At 54.1% G+C, this 6,327-nt stretch overlaps 1 pseudogene; it reads right to left on the bottom strand.

Annotated features, from left to right (window-relative positions):
• Positions 1-354: 354 nt before the first annotated feature.
• On the bottom strand, positions 355-1,979 carry LOC141476087 (uncharacterized; annotated as a pseudogene).
• Positions 1,980-6,327: the final 4,348 nt, after the last annotated feature.

Below are 6,327 nucleotides of genomic sequence, written 5' to 3'. Positions count from 1 at the left end.
GATGTTTGTTATTTTCAAGGGGGGAAGTGGGGGTGCGGTTTGTAAAAGTCGCACCTCCACTGCACCAAAAGACCAGCTCCCTCCCCCTGTGTCCGTCCACTTTCTATCTTTCAAGACACCCAGCCCTAAGAGGTTAAGTGGGAATGGTCCGACAACCATTGGTGTTAAAACGGTTGTTTCCTCTCCCGGCAGTGTCCAGTTAACTGTGGCTAATGATTGTGCTTGTACATTGCCGACCACATCAGCTACAACAACCCTCGCTTCCGTACTGAAATGCCACTACGGGACGCATCCTCAGTTCTCAAGGCTGAAATTCGAGCTCCAGTATCTACCAAAAATGTAATTGGGATTTTCTTAGGTCCTACAAAACAGGTAATCATAACATCTCCTCGCTGGTTCATAGGGAGCTGTCTGATACGTAGCCAGGCCCCTCCGCTCCTCCGCCCGCTGTTGAGAAGCGGAGCAGTGAGTTTCCCGCAGATTCCTGCTGGAGAGATCGAAAGTGGGGGGGCAGCGGAGACTCGGGGTAGAATTGCCCGGCGTCTTTGTCCAGCTTGAAGTTAAATTTTGGGGAGCCACAGGTTTCTCGGGCCACTCCTTAACCAGTTTTTCTAGCGTGTCAGTTGGTAACCCATCCATCAGATCTCGGGGAGTACCTTTCTGCCATCCCATAGTCCACAAGGTATTTCGCCTCTTGGATATCTCCCTCCCGCCACTGACCCATTGTTTTTTCTCTGGCTCTGGCAGCCGGAGGGGTTTCTAGCTCTGTCTGTCTTAACCCTTTCGAGTCTGGTTTGGCAGAGGGGACACTAACAGGACCATATTTTCACCCGTAGTTAATTAATTCTTGGGCAACTTCTCCCCATGTCCACGCCCTCCGGTTTGGATCTCTGTGATCGGGGGGTGCTCTTTCTTCCCCTTCCTCTGCTGCAGCTGCCTCACCTCGGCACGCTGCCCTAATGGTTCCTCGCAGCTGTGTACCGATTGGTTTCAAAGAGCCAGGGAGTCCTCTTATCGGCGGTGCCGTTCATTCGGGGTCTACTGGCAGCATCACGGGGGATTCTCGTTGGAGTCTAAGCTCATGGTTGGACATCATTTGCAGGCAAACCCCTTTTTGCACACTTTCCACTATCTGATCGACCGACCCGGAGATAGCAAGGGGGTCTCCTCCTTCTGAAGGACTGAGACCTCCGGCCCAATAGGCTGCTTTTTGAGTTAGGGACCAGGGAGCCCGGTGGTGGCCAGTAGTTAAGAACATTCCAGGGGCCCAATATCCTTCAGCTTCCTTCTCACTTAACAGTACCTGATCTCCACCCGATGAGGACACTCTCCACACATACTCTGTCTCTGACTCCCTGGGAGCACGGCTAAATTCTTTCTTTAGTTTAGCTAATTCCACAGCGGAGTAAGGCATTTCCTTAATGGTAAGTTGAGGGGCAGCATTTTGACCATCGTCAAACTCATACTCCACTTTGACAAGAGGCCTGGAGCGAACAAGGAGGGGCTTTCCCCTCGTCCAATTTAGCTTTCGCTTCGCCTAATTCTGTGCTGGGGTATAAGGGATCTCTTCTGCTCCCGTCCGCAAGGAGTTGTTCTTTAAGGGCGGACTGCAAACAACTCGCCTGAGCTCGCTCTTGATCTCACTGCCCCTTTAACTCCTCCACTCCTCCTTGCAAAGATGATTGTACCAGAGTCTGCAGAGACTATACAATTTGAGACTCGGCGCCGCGTCGCTGATCCCGAGCTTCTACGGCAGCAACTGAACTAGCACCCAGAACGGCGCATAGAATAGATTGCCCTTTTCCAAAGCGAAGTCTGGCATCCCTTTGTAAGGTGCTGATTCGATCGGAAACACTCTGCAGATTATGCCAATTATCTCGTGCCCAATCACTACCCGGTACTGAAGGGCGCGCATTATGTTTTTCCAAAAGATCAGACAAAACATCTCGCCCCGAAGGGGGTGAGAGGCTCTCGCTCATATTTACTCAACAACAACAAAAAAAATCAAAACTCAAATCTGGTTTTCAACAACAAAGGTCGGGGGCAGTCACTCGGAGAGGTCGCACATAGCACACTAAACAATTCAACACAGATTCCCACCCCCTTACGTCTCCGAGAGGCACACACGTATGTTCACAGACCACTAACAGTCAATAAACAAATCCAAAAATAAACTCCTACTGTTCACAAAAACTTCAGCACTTCTCCAATACACACAATAAGCAAATAGTAAAAACAGCACTCCCAGTCCCCAGAATCCTATCCCACCTTCGTCACCAGTAATATGTTAGGTCCCGGTCTGATTTTTTTGTCCGGGAGGGGGTTCAAAATGATTCCGGGGGCGCGATTGAGACACAAATGAGGTCTGATGCTCTTTACTGTAGTTTTATTTTTGGTACCTAAAAAATGATGCCAAATGGCAATAGAGAAAAGGCAGAGGGAGAGGAAAGGAGGAAAGGAGAAGCAGAATTTGGGAGAGCTGCAAGACAAGAAATAGTCTATCACCACCACGATGGTGGGTCCACAGGACGGCTCGATGATCCTCCGGAGTCACCGGCGTCGCATTGATCCGCGATTCTCAGGCCTTGGCAAGGGTGAGGGTGGGTGGTGGGGAGGGGTCCCCCATTGCAGTGGGGCACAACGGTCATTTATAGTCCCTGTCGACCCATAGCAGGGCCCATCGATGTGACAGTCACCTGTGCTCATCCCATCGGTGTCCCACACAGTCACTGCATGAGCCCCCCCTCGCCTCTGCTAAACGAGAAGGCAAAATCTGGAAAAACCGTGCAGTTGCATTGCAGATAAAAACCGACCAAAAAGTAGAATCATAGAATCACCCAGGTTGGAAGGGACCTTCAAGGTCATCTAGTCCAACCATCAACCTAACTCTGACAAAAAAAACCACCACTAAACCATGTCCCCCAGCACCATGTCAACCCGTCTTTTGAACACCTCCAGGGATGGTGCCTCAGCCCCTTCCCTGGGCAGCCCATTCCAAGGCTTGATAACCCTTTCAGTGTCAAAATTTTTCCTAATGTCCAGTCTGAACCTCCCCTGGGGCAACTTGAGGCCGTTTCCTCTTGTCCCATCGCCTGTGACTTGGGAGCAGAGACCGAACCCCCCCGGCTACACCCTCCTTTCAGGGAGCTGTAGAGAGCGAGAAGGTCTCCCCTCAGCCTCCTTTTCTCCAGGCTGAACGCCCCCAGCTCCCTCAGCCGCTCCTCACAGGACTTGTTCTCCAGACCCCTCACCAGCTCCGTTGCCCTTCTCTGGACCCGCTCCAGCCCCTCAATGTCTTTTTTGTGGTAGGGGACCCAAAACCGGACACAGCCCTCGAGGTGGGGCCTCACCAGTGCCGATCTCAGAAGAATTTGGGCAAGGCAAGGAAGGAAAACATTCTGTTTCTCTGGGGCGATGGGAGCATCGGGGTGACATCCGAGGCATCCTTCTTGTGGGCAGCGACAGGCCAGCCCTGGTCTCTGCGGTTCAGTGTCACCATCTGCAGTGACTTCACCGAGTGCCAGCATGGAGCTTGGTGTGAAGAGGTTCTACCTCGGGTACAGAAGCAGCAGAGGACATGTTTTTCCACTGAAAACATCTTGCTGAACCTGAAATCAATTAGGAACGTGGGGCATTTTTTTGGTTTGTTTTGTCTATAGCCCGGGATAAAAAATTTGTGGACGTTTAGAAAGCTGTTATTTTGGTGTGAATAATTATCCAAAGCTCTTTATCTACCTCCCAGTGCCACTGAGAATTGTTCTTACGCATAATGTTTTCTGGTTGCAGGGAAACTTGGAGCCCTTATGTGATAACGGGGAAGTTGAATTATTCCTTCAATCTTTGTTTTGTAAAACAAAACCGAATCGGGTTGTTTCATGTAACAAACCTACAGCTTCTCAAAACACTGCAATCTGTGGTTGTACAGCCGCAGGTTTAAAGCCAAAGAATCTCAGTTTAGAATTGTAGTTACATAAATTTGGAGAGGAATGCTTCAGTAATTGAGTTTCAGTGTATGAATTCTTAAGTAATACTTCGGAAAGTGAATTTGTGAGTTTACCCCATCCTAAAGAACCCAAAGCTGACAAATTAAAACCGAGCAAGCTGCAGGAGAACAGAATCTGGTGCCCTTCCTTCATAGCTAAAATAAACTTTCATCTTTTTCTTTTGTAAGCTGATGACATGCAATCGCCTTCACTCCTCATTTCTGTGGGTCTTACAGGAAAGTCGTTTATGGCCCTGAACTCCAGCTTATCTATTTTGTGGCAATTTGTACACATGTAATTCTGGGTCAAAGTTGCTGTTTAACTGAATTAGCTTTTCCCACACCTAGTGAGTTTGATAACTTTTCTAGACTGAGATTCTGTCTCTTCTTGATTAGGAAATGAAAGCTGAAACAAGACATACTGTATAGTCTCACAGGAGTCCTTTAGAGCCTCCGGGATCGTGAGGGCTTCATTGAACATGACGAATCAGAATTAGGTCTTTCTTGATAAGCTCCGCCAGAATACTTGGAGTAGATTGCTTCTTGATGCCCTCCCGACCCCAGGAACATTACCTTTGTATATTAAAACATTCTGAAAAACAAGGCACACGGGATACATATGTCACAGACTTTATTAAAACTATCCGTAACGGCTCTTCTCTGGACCGGTCTCCGAGGAGCTGATTGGGAACCTCCCTCTTACAAGTCCCTTACAAGCACAGGGAACTGTTGTCTTCCTGGGGGTGTTGGTGGACAGCCGGCTGAACATGAGCCAGAAGTGTGCCCAGGTGGCCAAGAAGGCCAACGGCATCCTGGCCTGTCTCAGGAACAGCGTGGCCAGCAGGAGCAGGGCAGTGATGGTGCCTCTGTCCTGGGCACTGGTGAGGCCTCACCTCGAGGGCTGTGTTCAGTTCTGGGCCCCTCACTCCAGGAAGGACATTGAGCTGCTGGAGCGTGGCCAGAGGAGAGCCACCAAGCTGGTGAGGGGTCTGGAGAACAAGTCACACGAGGAGAGGCTGAGGGAACTGGGCATGTTTAGTTTGGAGAAGAGGAGGCTGAGGGGAGACCTCATTGATCTCTACAGCTCCCTGAAAGGAGGGTGTAGAGAGGTGGGTGTTGGCCTCTTCTCCCAAGGGAATAATGACAGGAGCAGAGGAGATGGTCTGAAGTTGGTGGCAGGCCCCCCCCCCAGGCCCCCCGCCAAGACACTCGGAACCCCCCCAGTCCTCCTACAGCCCCCCCAGCCCCCCCAACCCCCAGAGCCCCCCCCAATCCTCCTACAGCCCCCCCCAGGCCCCCTGACTCCCCCCAAACCTGGGGGGGCAGCGGGCATCAGTGCGTCGGAAGTTGTAGGAGCTGCCGGGGGGCCCTGGGGAGGGGTAAAAATTGGGGGCAGTGAGGGGGGGCACCCCTAAAATATCGGGGTGCTAGTTTAGGGAAGGGGGGGGGGGCTCACCTGCGGGCGGCGGGGGGGCGGGCGGCGGCGGGACCCCCCCCGGCCCTGCCCTGAAGGGAAGCTGTAAGAGACCCTCCGTATCCTGCCCGGGTTTTGGGGGGGCCCCCCCGGGCGGGGGGGTACAGGGGGGAGGTTTGGGGGTGCAGGGGGGAGGTTGGGGGGGGGAACCCCCAGAGCCCCCCCCCCCGCCGTTACCTATTGGGCGGAGGGCGGCCGGGGCCGCTCACCTGCTGTCGGTGAGCGGGGAGGGGGGGGCGGCAGGGGGGGGGGCCCCCCAGGAAAGCGGGGGGCAGCGGGGGGGGCGCCCGCGTGTGCAGCCCAAAGAGCCCCTTGCGCTTCTTCATCTCCCGGCCCGAGATGAACCTGGGAGGAGAGGGGGGGGTCGAGGGGGGGGGCTGCTGGGGTGGGCTGAGAGATCAACCTGGGGGGGGGAGGATGGGGTGGGGGGGGGCTGTGGGGGGGCTTTGGGGTGGTTTCGGGGGGGGGGTCTTTTAGGGGGTTGGGAGGGGCTGGGGGCTTGGAGGGGGGGCTTCGGAGCTTTGGGGGGGGCTTTGAGATGAACCTGGGGGGAGAGGGGGGGGCTGCGGGGGCTGAGAGATGAACCTGGGGGGGGGAGGAGGGGTTTGAGGGGATCTGGGGGGGGTTAAGGGGGGGTCTTTTAGGGGCTTGGGGGAGCTGGGGGCTTGGGGGGGAGGCATTGAGATGAACCAAGGGGGAGAGGGGGGGCTGAGAGATGAACCTGGGGGGGGAGAGGGGGGGTTGGGGGGGAGGGGCGCTTCTGGGGAGGGCTGGGGGGGGGGGCCTGATGGGGGGGCCTTGGGTTTGGGGGGAGGTCTTGTGGGGGTCTGGAGGGGGCTCTAGGGTGGTTTGGGGGAGGGGGGGGCTTTTG

Source organism: Numenius arquata, chromosome 28 (assembly GCF_964106895.1).
Source record: "Numenius arquata chromosome 28, bNumArq3.hap1.1, whole genome shotgun sequence".
Lineage (NCBI taxonomy): Eukaryota > Metazoa > Chordata > Aves > Charadriiformes > Scolopacidae > Numenius > Numenius arquata.
This window is presented reverse-complemented; position numbering and strand designations above follow the sequence as displayed.